Source organism: Larus michahellis, chromosome 5 (genome assembly GCF_964199755.1).
Source record: "Larus michahellis chromosome 5, bLarMic1.1, whole genome shotgun sequence".
NCBI lineage: Eukaryota > Metazoa > Chordata > Aves > Charadriiformes > Laridae > Larus > Larus michahellis.
In genome coordinates, this window is record NC_133900.1 from 33,245,510 (window position 1) to 33,263,741 (window position 18,232).

At 35.8% G+C, this 18,232-nt stretch overlaps 1 long non-coding RNA gene across 1 annotated transcript in view; it reads left to right on the forward strand.

The window, feature by feature from the left end:
* The window catches only part of LOC141744169 (uncharacterized), a 53,316-nt gene extending 50,006 nt beyond the window's left edge, over positions 1 to 3,310 (forward strand). Inside the window, exon 4 of the long non-coding RNA XR_012587354.1 lies at positions 431 to 3,310. This is a non-coding gene — a long non-coding RNA (uncharacterized LOC141744169). The remainder of the gene's footprint in view (positions 1 to 430) is intronic.
* Positions 3,311 to 18,232: the final 14,922 nt, after the last annotated feature.

Genomic DNA, 18,232 nt, shown 5'->3' on the forward strand with positions numbered 1-18,232 from the left:
TTTAATCTACTATTACATGGTATATCTGTTAAAGAATCTTTCCCAGTGGGTGATTTGTAGCGCTTAGTATATGTGCGTTTCCTAACTCCTGTTAGTAGAGTTACATCAGAAATAAAGTTAGTGTATTCTTTTGTAGTGTGTTGAAAAGAAATGAATAGATTCTAAAAGCAAGAGATCCACTGATCCTCAAAAGCTGTTATATAAAATACTTCTTACTGTTTTTAACTTTACCTATCATTTTATTACTTCTCTATGCTTTTGGATAGTGCTGTGACTTTGCTTTATTGCAGCTGTTTATTGACAATATCCTGGTGAATCCTGGCAGATGGTAACACTCTCTGCAGGTTTCACCCCGCACTAGCTCAAAGTCATGATGCTTTTCACTATAGGATGGGTTTGTTTTGGGTTTTTTTCTTTCCTTTTTCTCTAGAGAGACTTCCCTCACTGGAGCTTCCCCACTGCAACTCTCTGACCCTTGTTCGCTGCCTGAATTGATGAACGGTTGGATTTGCATCAATACTTTGCTCATAAGTAGTTGGCTTTTGTGGTGCCATCACCTTCATATGGAAATTGGTAGAATGAGTTAAATTATCACTAGCTTTTGTGTTAATCATTATTAAAAAAAAAAAAATCCATTAACTTGTAGTCTGTTCACCATAGAAACTTCCTTCCTACACTTCTGTCAGGTTGTATTATTTAGAAAGTACGAATAAATGTAGAGTTTTGCAACTGGTAGCTATTTCCTTTAAGTTTTTTTTGGGTTTACTGTTAGTGTCAGAGGTCATGTGTTTATAAATCACTATGAATGTTGTGAACTTTTATTTTTCTGGGTAACAAAAGTAATGAATTTCTCATAAAATTTTCATGTCAGCTTTTAAGGTTGTCCAAAGAAAAGTAATAGAAGCATATACGTATGTATATATATCCTTTTTTCTTTTTCTTTTAATGGGAGAAGACAACATTAAAGTGTGTGTGTATTAAGGAGTGTGAGAGATATATCCTAGTAAGACTAATGATTACCTGAAATACTTTTCTTTGCTTTTGAAGCTTAACCCTTTTGCTCATCAATCAGTCAGCAGTGGCAGGTAGTGACCATTAGGTGGATTCATTAGCACCCTGCAGCCTTCTTGTACAGGGTGACCCACATCTGTCTTCATTAGAAGTTTGCTACTTGCCAGTAGTGAACAGATGGGTCATTATAGCCTACATCGCCCTCTGGGCATACCTGGAGGACGGGCAAAGTCGTCCGATGCAGGACACAGATGCATATTTACTTGATAGAAATGGGGCAAGATATTTCTGATAAGTGTAATAATGTTAGGCTTTTCCTCAAACTAGATACCTTATACTTAAAGGTTTTATTATTTTTCTGTCTGATAGCAGCTTTATGAACATGAAAGTATGGCTAAAATAGAGACTTGAATTACTGATGACCATCTCTTAACAAAATATTATAGAGTACAACATATAGCAAAGCTCAATTGTTAATCAGTATTTTCATTTGAACTCTAGGTGCCATTTTCAATGTCTCATTTTCCTCTTCTACAACCAGAATGTTTTCTGTACAAATTAAATTAAGATTATTATTGGTTTTTTTTAAAGAATTCTGTGAAGTAAGGCTGAAGATAAAATGTATTCATAATCCTATTGCCAGGAGAGGAAAGTAAAAGCCTTGTTTCCTTATTGCTTCAGTATTGCTGTTCACACTGCATGAGTTTAAATCCTGTTCTACCACCATGGGCGAAAGCATTTTTGAACACCCCCCTCCCCTTATATATAAATTATTCACTCTGAGTTGAATTTTTTCAAAACTTTGGAGGAGTTAAGTGTGTATTTTCGATGTTAGCAGCATTATAATTGACATTCCATTTAATTTTTTTTGGAGAAAATTCCTTTAACCCCACTGAGTTTAGTGTAAAGCACTCTTAAATGTGAGGCAAACTGATTCCAGCTAGGAAGCCTGATAATGATACTAGCTTTCCCCTGGAAAGTTCTCCCAAGTGGAATAAGAAATATCTTTACCAGTGAAGAAAGGCACCCCTTTCCACTTCAAGGTGTCGCTGAATTAAAAAAAAACCCAAAACCCTAGGTGTTCTTCTCTCCTTTGTTGGACAAACCTTACCATTCATTTAAGTGTACTTATTAAGGGACTTCAATTATTACAAAAGGATTTTTGATTCTTTAGGTTTTTGGAACAAGTTGTCATTGACTTGGGAGTTGTTTGCTGTATTAAAATAAGTATATTTTTTCTATCTTCATAATTTAGAACAGATACTAGTTTTGTCCAGTTCTTTTTCTATTGTTGAGAGAATTTTTTTTAATAAATGCTGCCTTTTACTCTAAACTTCTGTGAAACTTCAATTCTGTAAAAAAAAAAATATTCATTCTATGTGGATGTGTGTGAATATAAGCTTTGTTGTAAGGGGTATGACGCTTGAAGTAGAACTATAAAGAACTTTAAAGTATTTTGGAGCTTGTGCTTTATTTAGTAACAGAAACCATTCTCCTTTTGAAAGGTATGACCTTGTCCCCTAGTTACATTTCATGCAAGAAGAACTGTCTATTCAATTTATATTTAAAAAAAAAAAAAAGAAAAGGAAAAAGTGGTCATTGTCTTTTGTTAAAAATTAGGAACAACTTTTGTTGGATAGATTTTAAAATAGAATAGATTTTATATACTCAGTGAAAAATAACATTAGTGATGTTATCAGAAGTAACACACTCATGAATGATGAAACTGTAATGTTTGAAGTTGTATGTACAACAGATGAATTGGACAGCAAACAAAACCCATGCTTTCTACTTGCAGTAGAAATGATTTATGACAGTTAATTCTGCTTGGCACAGGGAAGGGAGCATTAATAGTTTGTCTTGTGAGAAGTGCAATATCTTGCTGCTGTTGCTGTATTTTTCAATTTTTTCAGTTGAGATATATTTTGCTGTTATGCATGATAAAAAGGTGGCAGAAGCTTGTTGCTGTAACTTAAAGAAAATACTAAAATTTATTCATACTCTCAGTTTTTGAGAAATCGCATACTGTGTTAGGATGTTCTATGTATTTATGATCTCAGATTACCCAACAGTAAAGATCACATACAGCATCCATCTAGAATATTTGCATGTATTTACATTGTTTACAGAAGCCATTAAATTGGTCTGAGAGGCTTTGATTTGAGATTGTACAAGTAACCTCAATATGGCCTTACTGTATCTATAGTTTGTGATACAATCTTTAATTATATCATGACACTGTGTTTTCCATGGGATCTTGCCTTAGGGTGTACAGAATAAATGGTGTTCACTAAGTAAAGTGGTTTTTTTGTTTTTTTTATCTTCCTCATTCTGGTGTGAACTCCATATTGCACATTCTCTTTACTGTGTTATGAAATGCACGTGATCATTTTCCTTTCTAGCGTTGCTCTGTTGCTTGTTGTAGGGTTTTTTTTTAACCTCTCTACAAGCGTAGAATGTGTGCCATCTTCGACTTGTAGTCATGTTCATTCTCACTGCTGCTGTCCTCTGTTCTTTTTCTGGTAACTTGCATTACACCTTTTACATTCTAGTACCCATCCTTTGTGCATCTCTGATCCTCTGTTCTCTCATTAAAAACTGGGGTGTGGTTTTTTTCTTCTCCTTACAACAGCCAGCTTTCCTGATGTAGACTAAAATTACATGAGTCATTTTTATTCTGCTGTTTAACTTTGAATATGTGAAAAAGGATATGCTCTTTTGAAACTTCTCTGTGTTGATTAAAACTACTGACTCTGTGTTACTTGTTAATATTGTTAGAAAGAATGGCAGTGTTTTCTACTGTGTTGACAACATGAACAATTTTATGTTTAGCACCTGAAAATGGAGAATGGTGGTTCATAGTTAAGGAATAGTGGAATGATAAATACTTTTCAGTGGCCTCATAATGGCATGTTCAAATGCAGAGCTACCTTTCAGTGTTTAAGAAATTGAAAAATCACATATTCTGTAAAGATATCTGTATTTGACAAACACTGATTTTTTTAAATCACTGATACAGTTCTGTTGATTATTGTTTATATCAACATTTTTTACAAGCTGTAGAATTGGCAACAGTAATTCCAAAATTTCTTTTAAAAGTCTACATTTTGCCTTTATATCCAGTGATTATTTGAAAAACAGATACAGGAATTTGAAGGCAAACTAAAGGCTTTGTAATGACCTTGATAGAACCTGAAATGCATCAGTATTAACAGTAAAACTGTAATAAATATAGTTACTGAAAATAATAATTATGTATTAATGAACTTTCTCTTGCCTCATAAATAGTCAACCCTAGTAATTTTCAGATGTTGATTATTTGAAAGCAAGTTGTCTGATGACTTTTAGTTATCTTATATACTGTTATTTGTCAGTTTATACAAGTACATATTCTTAAGACCTCCTGGAAAAGATATTGTCATATGTATGCTATTTGCTGCCACGTAACTTCTTTTATCGTTGTTTCGTTGTGTTCCCTGTCAGATTTGATAGGGTGACATAATGTGTTAGATGACAGCACTTGCAGGTTCAAGTGACCGACCACTGTCATGTTTATATGTTTGATCTGCTATATATCAGTATAGCTTATCTTCTTGTACTTATTTATGCAATTTTTTCATTGCATGTTATTTTTGGTCAAGAAATATGCTCCAGATTTTGGTGTTCTTGAAGTGTTTATATTATTGTTCTGAGTGGCACTCTGTGTATTTGTACAATTCTATGTTGCATTATGGTCTATTCAAACTTTTTTTTTCTTTAAATAAGGAAAAATTATTTATCAGCTTCCTGAAAATTCTCCTATGCCTACATAATTTCTTTTCCCTGTTTAAATGCTCTCCTCCTGACAAAAAAATTTATCTGAATCTGTACAAGGATGATGTGTTTCAGTTCAGGTTCCTTGTGTATTAGATTCGTGGTGTAGCATTCTGAAGATGTTTGGTAGATTAAATTTCATCTCCTGCCAATGATTGTTTGGGCATTTCCTCCCACTGTCCAGTCCCCTATTAAGGCTACGTATTGTTTGTACTGTCCTAATGAGACCTGAATTTTCATAGATACCCTTTCACGTTGAGAAACCCATGTGCTGAACAGATACTGTCAAGGGAAGCGAACTTAAAAAAAAAAAAAAAAAAAAACAAAAAAAAACCAACAAAAAACAAACCACAACAAAACCCAAAAACCCCAAACCAAACCCACGTTGACATATGAAGTGCAACGCTGACTCTAGGATCTTAAAGAAACCAATGTGCAAAATAAAAAAGGTTTAATGGTTTTGTGCAGAAACCTATGACCTTATTTGTCTCTGCAGTGTATTCTGTGTGACAGCAGGCAGAGTGGCTAATCCATCAGGTTCATGACCAGGCTTTATCCAAACAAAAATAACTATGTTTTCTTCACAGGAACATTGTTAGATTTATTTATTTTTTGCTACAAAACGTGAAAACTACAATACAGGTATTATGTAGCTGTCTAACACACTTATTCCATTTAAAATATGACATTGTAAGTATTAACTGAAGAGCATCTGCAAAAGTATAAATTTGCTGATAAATTAGTGCTGCTTTGCAGATCATTCAGTATGGCTGCTTGACCTTCTCTTTATTGGATTACCTTTTTGAATTTCAACAGGTAGTGGGGTGACCTTTTTAAGACAGCTATTTATTCATTGAAAGTGGGGGCATATGAACTAGCACTCTTTAATGAACTAGCACTCTCTAGGAATTTGAGAATTTTTACTCGGCAATTGCTCGTGCCAATCTGTATAGTGTGAGGTTGTTATTGGGGGAACACATCTATGATGGCATAGAATTAGACATTAATAAAAAAATCTCTTAATGGTGAGGAAACAATCTTGTGTTAACATAGTTTCAAAGCCATACTCTATTGTGTACCTGTACAGATCCTTGTGGAGACTATGTCTGATGAAGGGTCTTCTCTGTGAAAACTCTTGGTGGAAGAAAGTGGGGGGGTTCTGCTCAGAGCAATAGGAAGAGTGATACAACGCAGCAATTTGCTCTGAGTTATAATCCTTTATTGGTAGCTTGATTAAATATAAAAAAAATCATGCAAGGAAATAATTTTCTTAAGTGGGACCTTTCAGAATTAGTGTTACTTCAAAACCAATTCATTTTCATACCTGATGTTTATAGCTTAAATGCAGATTGACAAATTCGATCCTTTTAAAAAGATTGCTATAATTTAGCATCATTAACTATTTTCAGCATGATATTAATTAGAATATGCAAGTTAGTTGAGCTTTCTGGAGATTAAATTAATTTGATGGTGGCAGTATTGATACGAGGTAATACTGGCGTAATTCTACTTTATATTATTTCAAGAAGAAATGGTTTATTATATAGAGAAATAAGAGAAGTGGCTTTTGATATCTGCAGTTATGTTGTTTTTTGTATCAAAGCTTCTCAAAAACTGGAATATCAGAGGCCAAAAAAAAAATCTGTGATACATAATGCTAATACAGAAAACTTTTACTTCTAAACTTCTAGTCTCACTTGGGAAGTAGGGATGTTTTGATCCATTTGTCTTTAAGCATTAAGCCTTAGTACTCGCCGACTGCTGGAGTGACCCTCCAAAAACCATAGGCATAACATTGTTGTTTCTGGACATGACAGATAGAAAAGTGGTATTAATCTGCTTTTGCCACTTTTATAGTACTCTTAAGTGCAGCTTGGTTGCTACCTGTCTAAACAGAGCTAACTAAACCGTACCATCTCATGATCAGAGGGTATATTTAGTTGGACATAAGTGACGTATTCCCTCCTGAAACTCTTCCTGCTCTAAAGGTATTTTAACATAGCACTAGCTGTATTTACATTAATGTGTTAGAAGCATGAGAAATTCGCTTACTATCAAGAGAGTAAAGTTTGACAATTTAACTTGGGTTTCTTAAGGTCCTGAAAACCTGTTTAGATATGCTGGCTTAGTAATGATTGGAGCTTTAGCTTCACGCAGGCAATCTAAATACTTTATCCAATCCTTATTGAATCAGTAGGAAAAGTTCCATTACTTAAAAAGAAAGTAGTCCAACTTCCATTATTTGATAATAACATATGTCTTAACCACAAACAGAACAAATCGCTTGAGTATTCTCATAGAGTTAAGACTTGCACAATGCATTTGTAAACACATGGTTTATGGGAATTACTGTATTACCTGGAAAAAAATTAGAAATATTCTGTTTCATTCAAAGAGAAATATAGATTGAATGAGGGAAAGCTCTGGGAGAATTCCCTGTTTACAATTTTTGAAAATGCATTGGATGAAGACACTTTGAACGTGAGCTTTTCTCTATTCAATGTGTAAAATAAATGTAAGGGGATAAGGACTTGCAAAAAGCCTATTGTGTGTGTGTGTTGTGTATAATAAAATATGCAGGAGCCAGAAAGTGACAGGACTCTTTAAACTATAAAAATGCTACCATTTTCAGGTTCTGTGCTTTGCTGTATCAACACTAAATGGTGGGGGGGAAAAAACAAACAAAAAGGTAGATTGTGATATGGGCTGTTAAATCTATGTATAGGAGATAGCCAAACTCTGGACTAAACTAAATCTAAATCCAGAGTAAGTCCATTAAAGTAACTGGAGTTTTGGGTCTATGTGGTTGAGAGAGAAGCCATAATTTGTTGTACAAATTTATTTATCAATTACTTCAAAGAAAAAATTGCCTGCATGAATAATGCTATATGCTCAAATAATAAAGATTTTATTGTGAAGTGCATAAGTTTGAAGTAGTTGTAACTAGTTAACACCATCAACAAAAAAGCAGAAGCCTGAACAAAGTTCTTTCAATGCTGTAATACCAAAGTCTGCTCTCTGAGATATGCTTGTGTAAATACAGCACATATGTTGCAAGGTTACTAGGAATTAGTTGTGTGAAGACTTTTTTTGAACCTCAGCTCTCTGAGTCCCTAGGTATGCTTGAGCAACTGGGGAAAAACGCTCACAACTGCTGTGCAGTTTGACTTTATCCTGTGCATAGTGAATCCCATTTTAGCCAGTACAAATGGATTCAGTGTGTATATATATAGTAGTTCATACAGTTTGTCTTTTGGATCAGGATTTTGTGTTAGTATATTTATTAATACTTAAGAACAACTAATTTGATAGTACTTTAGACCTTTAAAACCACTTCTGCAGTCAGCAGAGCTCCAACAGACTTTTTGGAGTAAGATTAAGGTAGTTTGCTTTTGTCTACATTTGCATTTATACATTTTCAGTAACAGTTCACCTGTATGTGGCTCTGACATTGTCTTGAGCTGATTTACATTTCTTAGTATAGAAAATATTAAAGGCTCAGAGAGTATTATAAAAGCAATTAATACCACTATTGACATTTGGCAGTTCTTAGAGCAAAAAAAATGCAGAATTTCAGTTTCCAGTTCTGTCAGTGTAATGCGTTTTGGGAACTATCACCTTGGAGAGAAAACACTTTAAAGTTATAGAACAACAAAATGGTACAGATGTACAAATAAATAGAAATAACATGCTTAAATGAACAATACCATAGTGTGGAACATGATTTTCACAGTAGGCAGTATTTACACATTAGGGAAAAGTAATTTTCACAAAATGGTGTGAAATGTGTAATCATTTACATCTTGAGAGGTCTGCATTTTTAAATGATGGCATCTTGTGAAGTCTGCAGTTGTAATATTTAGTGCTCTAGTTGCCACAATAAAGACTTTCATACCTTAAAAATAACATATTAAAAGGGTGAAATATTTTCAAATCTTAGTATGCACTTTTATAACTTTGAATGTGATCATTCCATCTTTGACTTTAACATTTTCCTTTTTTCCCTAGTTCTTACAAAAATATTGTTCCATATTCCCTGTAATAAACCTTTCAAGAAATATGATATAGTTGACTATACAACTTCCTGTTGGAATCTTATATGAACTGCTTGTCCTTGATAATGTGAATCTGTTTATGTCTATAAAGTGACGTACTACCTTAAAAATTGTCAGTTATGTCTGATGTGATCCATTAGCATTATAAAATTACTTCATTGTTTCAATTTCAATATATTTTAAAGAAATATATTCTGACTGTAAATAAACTTGGAATTGTATGACAACTGTGATTTTATATAACTTGAATTTTTTTTTTTTTTAGATGTTCAGAATAACTTGTTGCTTGGCTGAAATTTTCCATTCTTAGTTTCTGCCTGCAACTGAAATAATTCTATATCAAAAAGGCTGTCATGTGGTGTTCTGTGGTGGATTTTTTTTGTGTGTGTGTAAAAGTGAAGTAAAGTGTCAATTTACCATTTTAAATAAATTATAAGATACTTTTTGACACATTAATAACTTTAAAAATAGATGAATGTTAGGTCTTTAAAATGAGCTGGTTAAAATACTAATTGCTTAACTAGCTCTATTCCAGTATTCTGATTGTTGCTGATTTTTTTTTTTTTTTTTAAGCAATGGCTGTCTAAAGTAAAATGAATGAGTGATTTGTGAGCTGAGGAGATAAGACACAGGATTACATCTGATTTACTAAACTTTTCGCTGGGGTACTTTGGTGACTGTTCAATTTGTGCGTAGGAGCACTGCATGTTTAACTATCCCCACTGGTAAATATTCGTATGAGGCATCCATCAGCATCTTTCTGGGCCCAGGGGCTGGCTTATTAAGCATTTTTAAGTCCAAGATTGGTAGTCAGGAGTAAGTTCTTTGGCAGCAAGCTTCTAAACTACATGACAATGGTAAAAGACTTGATTGGGATAATTAGTTCCACTAAGAAATGTTATAAATGATTGCAGGCTCCCAGATCATACCTGTACTCTACTGTAGAGTTTTGCATCACCGATATCAGCTATTGCATTCCTAAAATCTGAATATGAGGAAAGAAGAGGTGAAGAAACACTGTATGTACTTTAACGAGAAATGGTCATCTTGCAAAGGCTCGTGGATTGAAAGCATTCTCTCTTACCGCTGGCTGGGGAAATTCTGACCATCTGTCTTGTGTATTGGATACTACATTAAAAAAGGAGAACAAATGAATAACACATCTTGAAGAACTTCTTTCTTTTTCATTAACATTACCTGTCCATGCTTTGCATTCTCATGCCGAGTATTTAGTAACATATATTTGACAAGTAAAAGATTTATCAAAATATAAGATACTAAAGCAAGAAAGCAATCACCAAACAAGTTAGAAGCATCTAATGTAGTGGCACTCTTCAAAATAAAGTAGCTTTTTAATTTTCTGACTGTAAAGTTTTGAGGTAACACTAATGCAGCCATGCTGTAACTGTGTTATACATAAATGTTTTAATTTTTTTCATTTAAGATGGTAATATTATCCTGTGCCAATGGAGTTAGAGAAAAACAGGTTTCAAATAATGAAATATACTGACTACAAACAACTTCCAGGATAATGATACAGTGGGATTTAAACATACTTTAGGGAAAGCAAATGCTTTGTGTGTTTTTGTGAATAGTTGTCTTTTCAGGATTCAGTTTTATTTTTTTTCAGAACCAGAGTCTGACTGCAAGTTAAGTTAGCTATAGTATATAAGAAAATGTAACTATGTAAAGACATATATATTTAATCACCCTAATTTAGCCTTATCTTTTTTTTTAAGTATATGCTTCTATCTTACACGGTTTGAATCAGTTGATTTTTATCCAGTAGGTAAATTCCCAAGGAAGACTTTCTGATGTCCTTGTGTTTCCATTAAATGATACTTGTATTGGGTATGTGTGGCAAGGTTTAGTAGCGGGTTGGGGAGGTTGCAGGTGTAGCTTCTGTGGGAAGAGGTCAGGGACTGCCTCCTGCCAGACATTTCCAGATGGCTCTGCAATGGACCCACCACATGACAGAGCTGAACGCATTAGACAAGTTTGTGCCTCTGTGAAAACATATTTAAGAAAAGGCAGAAAATGTCAGACAGATAAAGGAGGAGGGAATAAAAGAGTGTGGAACAGCAGAGGAGGAGGTTCTGCAGGCATCAGAGCAGACTTTCCCCTGCAGCCTGTGGAGAACCCATGCTGGAGCAGATAGATATTCCAGAGGGACTGCAGCCTGTGCAGACTCCATGCTGGAGCAGATTTTGCTTGATGGGAATTGTGGCCTGTGGAAAGACCATGGTGGAGCAGGTATTCTGAAGGGACTGAAGCCTGAGGGGAACCCACGTTCGAGTAGAGGAAAAGTGTGAGAAGGAAGGAGTGGAGGCGAGAAACCAATGTATACTGACTGTAACTCCCATTCCCTTGTGCCACTTTAGGGTGTGTAGGGAAGTCTGGAATGAAGGACTGAAGCTGAGCCTGGGAAAAGTGGTGAGGAAAGGTGTTGTTTTAATGTGTGTCTTCTTGTTTCTCACTCCCTGAATCTATTTTAAATGGCAATAAACTAAAGTAAAATTTCCCTAAGCTGAGTCTGCTTTGCCTGTAATGGTAATTACTAGGTAATCTCCCTGTCTTTATCTTGACCTACAAGCTTTTTTGTTCTATTTTCTCCTCCTGTCCCTTTAAACCAAAATAAAGGATCTGCATATGCAAATTTTTTTTTTTTCTGCATGCTGATCCTTAGTGGGGCTTGTCTTGTGTTACCTTTACATGGTTACTGACAAATAGACTGAAGTTTAGGATGTTACAGGTAAGAGAAGCTAAAAACGATCAAAATATTCTCACTGTTAGGATGTAGCTATATGATGTGTCCTTTGTCAGTCATTCCTGACCCAATGCAGCAGCTGGTCCTTCATTGCCTGCCAGACCTGTTATTAGCTTCAGTGTGAGATGGGCTTGGAGCTTGCAAGCTATCAGTGGGACTCGCATATCTTTCTCAGCTTCTGAGGCAAGGGACTTGCAAGGTCCTCATGAGATTGAAAGTAGGTTATCTCAGATCATCCCTGCTTGGCGGCCTCTTCTTGGAGAGACTGCCTTGGCATAAAGGCTTCCTCTGTCCCCACCAGAGTCCTGGAAGCTCTGGGTCTCTTACTGTGACAATTTATGACAAACAGATTATAAGAATTCATGCATGTATTTGTCTTTAGTATATTGGAACAGTGTTTTGTTGAAGTATTTGTTTATGTTCTTGAGGAGGAAAAAAGGTTTTGTGGATAACTTGTAAGCCGGTTTCAGTGACCCGTTTTGCTTAAGTTTAGGATTAAAATCTATGTTAGGGTTTCTGTTTTCTTATTAAAATAAGGATGAAAATGCTTTCAAGTATAAATGAAGTTATTAAGAATTTACTTCAGTAATCTATATGCAGACATCAAGATTTTTAGATTCAAAACAGTGTAAATATACAACAGATTTTTCTGCTATACAAAATGAATGTATTATAATTCACAGTTGGACTGGTTCAATGTTCTTATACTTCAAAAATATACAGTGACACATTCTGTAACGAGGAAAAAAATCATTCCAGTAAAAGCATTGGTATGACTGTCTCATTTGCATTCCCATCACTGATTCTAATTCTATTCATGGGTATCTGTGAATCATTAAAAAAGTTGTAAGCAAAATTTGCAGTTTCTTTCATGTTTTGCTTGTCTTACAGCATAGAATAAAACCAGTTTCTGAACTCTCACGAAGTCTATAGCTGATAGCAAACATAATTGTGTGCTTAAATAGTCTTAAATATGTTTGCCTGATATGTGTTCCCACCCGTTTTAGACTACAAAATACTCTGATGCTACTTCAAGAATTCTGTTTCCTGATAAATGATTCAATAGGACAGCTTGTATTGTAATGATATCAGTTTAATGAAAGGGTAAAAATAAGAGAATGATGATTAAAATCTGTCAAATGTAATTAATTGTAATCATAACTTTTTATAGCAGAGTTGCCCAGAACAAAATTAATTCTTGCCTACTGTAGTGAACAACTTGTATACAGCAGTATTCTGTACTCTTTATGAAAAAAAACCCAAACAAGAACAACAAGAAGGATTTCAAGTGCACCAGTAACAAAAGGAAGACTAGGGGAAATGTGGGCCCACTGCTGAATGAGGTAAGTGCCCTGGTGATGGAGGATACAGGGAAGGCAGAGTTACTGAATACCTTCTTTGCTTCAGTCTTTACTGCTAAGGCCGGCCCTCAGGAATCCCAGACGCAGGAAGTAAGAGGAAAAAGTCTGGAGAAAGGAAGACTTTACCTTGGTTGAGGAGGATCGGATTAGAGATCACTTAGGCAAACTCAACACCCACAAATCTATAGACCCTAATGGGATGCACCCTTGAATGCTGAGGGAGCTGAGAGATGTTATTGCAAAGCCACTCTCCATCATCTTTGAAAGGTCATGGAGAATGGGAGAGGTGCCTGAGGACGGGAGGAAAACCAATGTCACGCTAACCTTCAAAAAGGGCAAGAAGGAGGAGGACGCAGGAAACTACAGGCCAATCAGCCTCGCCTCCATCCCTGGAAAGGTGATGGAACAGCGCATTCTGGACGTCATCTCTAAGCATGTGGCGGAAAAGGTTATCAGGAGTAGTCAACATGGATTCATCAAGGGGAAATCATGCTTGACCAATGTGATAGCCTTCTATTATGACACAACTGGCTGGGTGGATGAAGGGAGAGCAGTGGGCGTTGCCTACCTTAGCTTTAGCAAGGCTTTTGACACTATCTCCTGTAACATCCTCAAAGGTAAGCTTAGGAAATGTGGGTTAGAGGAGTGGAAAGTGACGTGGATTGAGAACTGGCTGAATGGCAGAGCTCAGAGGGTTGTGATCAATGGCATGGAGTCTAGTTGGAGACACGTAGCTAGTGGTGTTCCCCAGTGGTCAGTACTGGGTCCAGTCTTGTTCAATATATTCATCAATGACCTGGATGAGGGGACAGAGTGCACCTTCAGCAAGTTTGCTGGTGATATAAAACTAGGAGGAGTGGCTGACACACCAGAAGGCTGTGCTGCCATTCAGCAAGACCTGGACAAGCTAGAGTTGGGCGGAGAGGAACCTAATGATGTTCAACAAAGGCAATTGTAGGGTATTGCACCTAGGGAGGTGTTAGGGGTTGACCTGCTGGAAAGCAGCTCTACAGAGAGGGATGTGGGAGTCCTGGCAGACAACAAGTGGACCATGAGCCAGCAATGTGTCCTTGTGGCCAAGAAGGCCAATGTCATCCTTGGGTGCATTAAAAAGTGTGGTCAGCAGGTCAAGGGAGGTCATCCTCCCCCTCTACTCTGCCCTGGTGAGGCTGCATCTGGAGTACTGTGTCCAGTTCTGGGCTCCCCGGTTCAAGAAAGATAAGGAACTCCTGGAGGAACTCCAGCTGAGGGCTATAAAGATGATCAAGGGACTAAAGCACCTTTCTTGTGAGGAAAAATGGGAGACTTTGGTCTGTTTAGCCTGGAGAAGAAAAGACTGAGAGGGGATCTCATCAATGCTTATAAATATCTAAAGGTCGTGTGTCAAGATGGTGGGGTCAGACTGTTTTCAGTGGTGTCCAGCAACAAGACAAGGGGTAATGGGCATAAACTGGAACACAGGAAGTTTCATCTGAACATAGGGAAAAACTTCTTTACTTTGATGGTGACAAAGCACTGGAACAGGCTGCCCAGAGAGTCTGTGGTGTTTCCTTCTCTGGAGATATTCAAAACTCACCTGGATGTGTTCCTGTCCAACCTACTCTAGGTGAATCTGCTCTGGCAGGGGGGTTGGACTAGATGATCTCCAAAGGTCCCTTCCAGCCCCTACAACTCTGTGATTCTGGGATAAGTGAAGTATTCTCAGCTGAAGAATTATTATTCAGGTATCTTTCAAACATATTTCCTCTTAAGTTGCTGGAAATGGTTTTGAATGCTGGTTGTAAGCTCTGGTAACTGTAACAGAGGGGAGTGGCTAGGCTGACGGGAATGCATACACGAATCTCCTATTGTTCTTTTGCTGCTGTTAAAATTCAGAACTCTTGCGATCCAGTCAAGCTAAGGAGAAGACAAATTACACACAACTGTGCTATGAAGACTTGGTTAAATATTATCTTTTCTTAAATTTAAAAAAAATTGTTGGCATGTACTGTTTCAATTTGTATACAAGTTATAGAATACTGGTGATTTAGTTTTGCTCTGGAGCCTCTTTAATTTTCATTCCAGGTAAGTAATTTGAAGGACAGCATCTTTCATTTTACTCTTGTAGATCAACTCTAAAGTTGTTTTTCTGTCGTCTTTAGCCATGTGATCTCTGTGTATTAGGCTTGCTTGATCTAAAGTTGTTTTTAATAAATTCCTGTTTTTGGTTGCATAGGACAGATCTTTTTCTGAAACAGAGAATATGTGATAACTCAGGTTAATGGCAACTTATGTTGCAATTGCATGAAGAAGTTTTGCAGATGTAAAATCTCTGCAGTTGTGTACGGTGGGAAGAATGTACTGTGAATTAGACAATCAAGCACCAGTTGCAAGGTCACAAAACCCCACTAGTGTTATAGTCTAATAGCAATCTTTCCTGTTATTGAACATATAATAGTATAGTAATTTAGGAAAATGCTGAGCTGGTGTAAGATCCATACCAAAAATACTTTAAACAACTAGCATTTACTTAAAATTGTACATAAATATGATTTATTGTACTTTTTGTATGAGTGGAAGCACCTGTGTTTATGCTCTCACTTCTGTAGACTCAAAAAATAGTGATAACAGCAATATTTTAGAAAATTATGTATGTGCCAATTCCTTGTCAGTGTGTAAGACAGACACTGGTTGTTAAATGTGAAATAATTTTGGATTCATTTATTCTACCTGCACTGCACTTTTTTTTTCCCCCTATAAATCATCTCACAAAATACAATTTGGTGTTGCTGGAATTTGTATTATCATGTAGCATGGAGATGGTTAGAAGAATCATCTTTTTACTTGGTGTTCAAGTATAGAGATTTATTACTAATTTGTTTTGTTATGCTTATATTCTAACACAACAAACAGTGCTCTTCAGGATTACAATGTTTCACAAGTTCTGACTTTGTTTTCTCCAAAGCAAAACAGATTCATGCAAGCTGTATGTAGTCTTTAACGCAAATCTTGCATGAGCAAAACTTCCAAGTTATTGTCTTGGTTCATGTAGGATCATGTAGTATGTTTCTGTCTGCACTACAAAGCATGATACATCATTTGAGTGCTTCGCGCTATGGAGAAAATGTGAGAAAGCCTTAGAACTTTCCATTAAACCTTAGTTTTGCTGTAAAGTGTTCAAACAAGGTGGTTAGCAGGCCGGCAAGGCAGTTTCTTCTTTTCTCACAATTTATATTCAACTAAAATTTGCTGTATGATTTTTACTTTGTTGATTTTAATTTTTAAGTTCCAAAATAATCCATATTGTAGTTATGTTATATAGAACCAGGATTTGAATACCTTATGTCTTCTAAAGTTTAGCAACTTTAAAGGTGGCTCCCCCCCCGCCTTTCAGCTTTATACTTCCTGACAATAAACTTCCTGAGGAAAAAAAAAACAACCAAGGTTGAATACTCAAATGAAGCAGTCTAAAACCAAGTGTGCATACCTAAATTGTTTAACGTGTTTTTTCTGTGATGATGAGCACAAGTGAATATAGGGAAATTTGATGTTTGTATTGGCGACTGAAAAATGATTTAATGGATGAATATTAGTTCTTGTCATGTATTTTGAATAGGATTTTAAAAGTTGCATGACTTAGGAATATATTGGTTTTCAATAAAACTTTTTTTTTTAAAACTTAATTTATATCTAATTATACTAAATTCAGTTGGACAGGGATTGTGCTCTATACCAATGATAAATCTCAGGCACCAAGGCCAACTGGCATCACACAACTTATGTCCACACAACTGAATTATTTTCCCCTAAAAAATATTTACAACAAATTTACAGTTCTTCCTCCCATTATTGTTTTGCTATGTGTACTAGTTGTCTTGCGATATTTAAGTATCTGAATATAAAAATACCCTGATTTCTGCAACATACACCATGTGTAGAGACAGCAGTGATGTGAATTGCAAACGGAAGGCATAATTTTTCACAGGTAAGCATGACTTTTGAAAAGGTCTGTAGCTATACCATTAATGCATGGCTTGAAGAATAAACAATTTTGCATATTATCAGCTATTGATATGGCTATGTATTTGTGCACATACATGCAAAGTATTTTGCATAACCAAGTGGTGTTAATGCTTGCTGTTAATAGACGGTTGAAAATCACTCTTACGTGACAAGAAAGATTTAAGCTGGTGGCTGCCGCTGTGTCTGAATTACGTTTAAAAAGAAAGAAAGAATGCCATAAATGTACTGTACTGATGGAAGCACTTTCTGTTTATGTAGTTTCTGAATATGCTGTAGGCTATTGTTGGCATATTTTTTTCCTCTTGTGCTTCACTGGAGATTTCCACCTGGGAAATCAATCACACCAGCTCCTGGCACATATAATGAACCACACACAGCTCTTGAGTCCTACAAAACATCAGGAATGAAAAAGATCCAAAGGCTGTTTGATTTACTCAAGACTGCAAGCTAGAAAAAACACCAGGTTTGCAATTAATCCAAATATTACTGATATTCAGGGCACATAACTTAGTATTAATAAGACTGATATTCTAGGACATTAGTGATTAATCTTGTAGTTGAAAATATGAAATTAATTTGAAATGAAAATACTCTAAGATTTAGAGAAAATGTACATATTGGATTTTGGTTAAATGAATGCAAATATGGTTTCCAACTCACTGTTATTTTGGGTATCTAGGAAATCTGAACACTTATTTTCTATGCAAACTGATTCAGTTTACTTAGTTTATAGGATTACTACCTAACGAAGAAGCAATACGAATAGCATCCATAGATGTTTGATTTCTTCTTTTTCCCCATTTAGGGCTATTATTAAATAAGGCTATTTCTCTAAAATACAACCTCTATAGCTGACTATCAACAAAATACCAGAGATGTAATTTTAATGTGAAAAGCATAACTTTACATAAGTGAATGCATGAATAGTGAATTATGCTTTCACTCTACTGGCAAGATTGTATCTCACACCAGTTTAGCGTTGGTATGCGGATAGAAAGGCAAGTGGTAGAACGTGTCTCTAAAAGACGCATTCACATAGCATGCTCTTTTGTGGTTGGTGCATGATTATGTAAAGTCAATAGTACTTGGTGGCATACCACTTGTTTTTGGTCACCTGATGTGACCAGTCACTTTGTTGAACAGAGGCTTGGTGCCCTCTGTAGCTTTTTTGCATTTGCTTCTTAGTTTTGTCCTCAAGCACTCATAAGTCATGCAAGTCATCT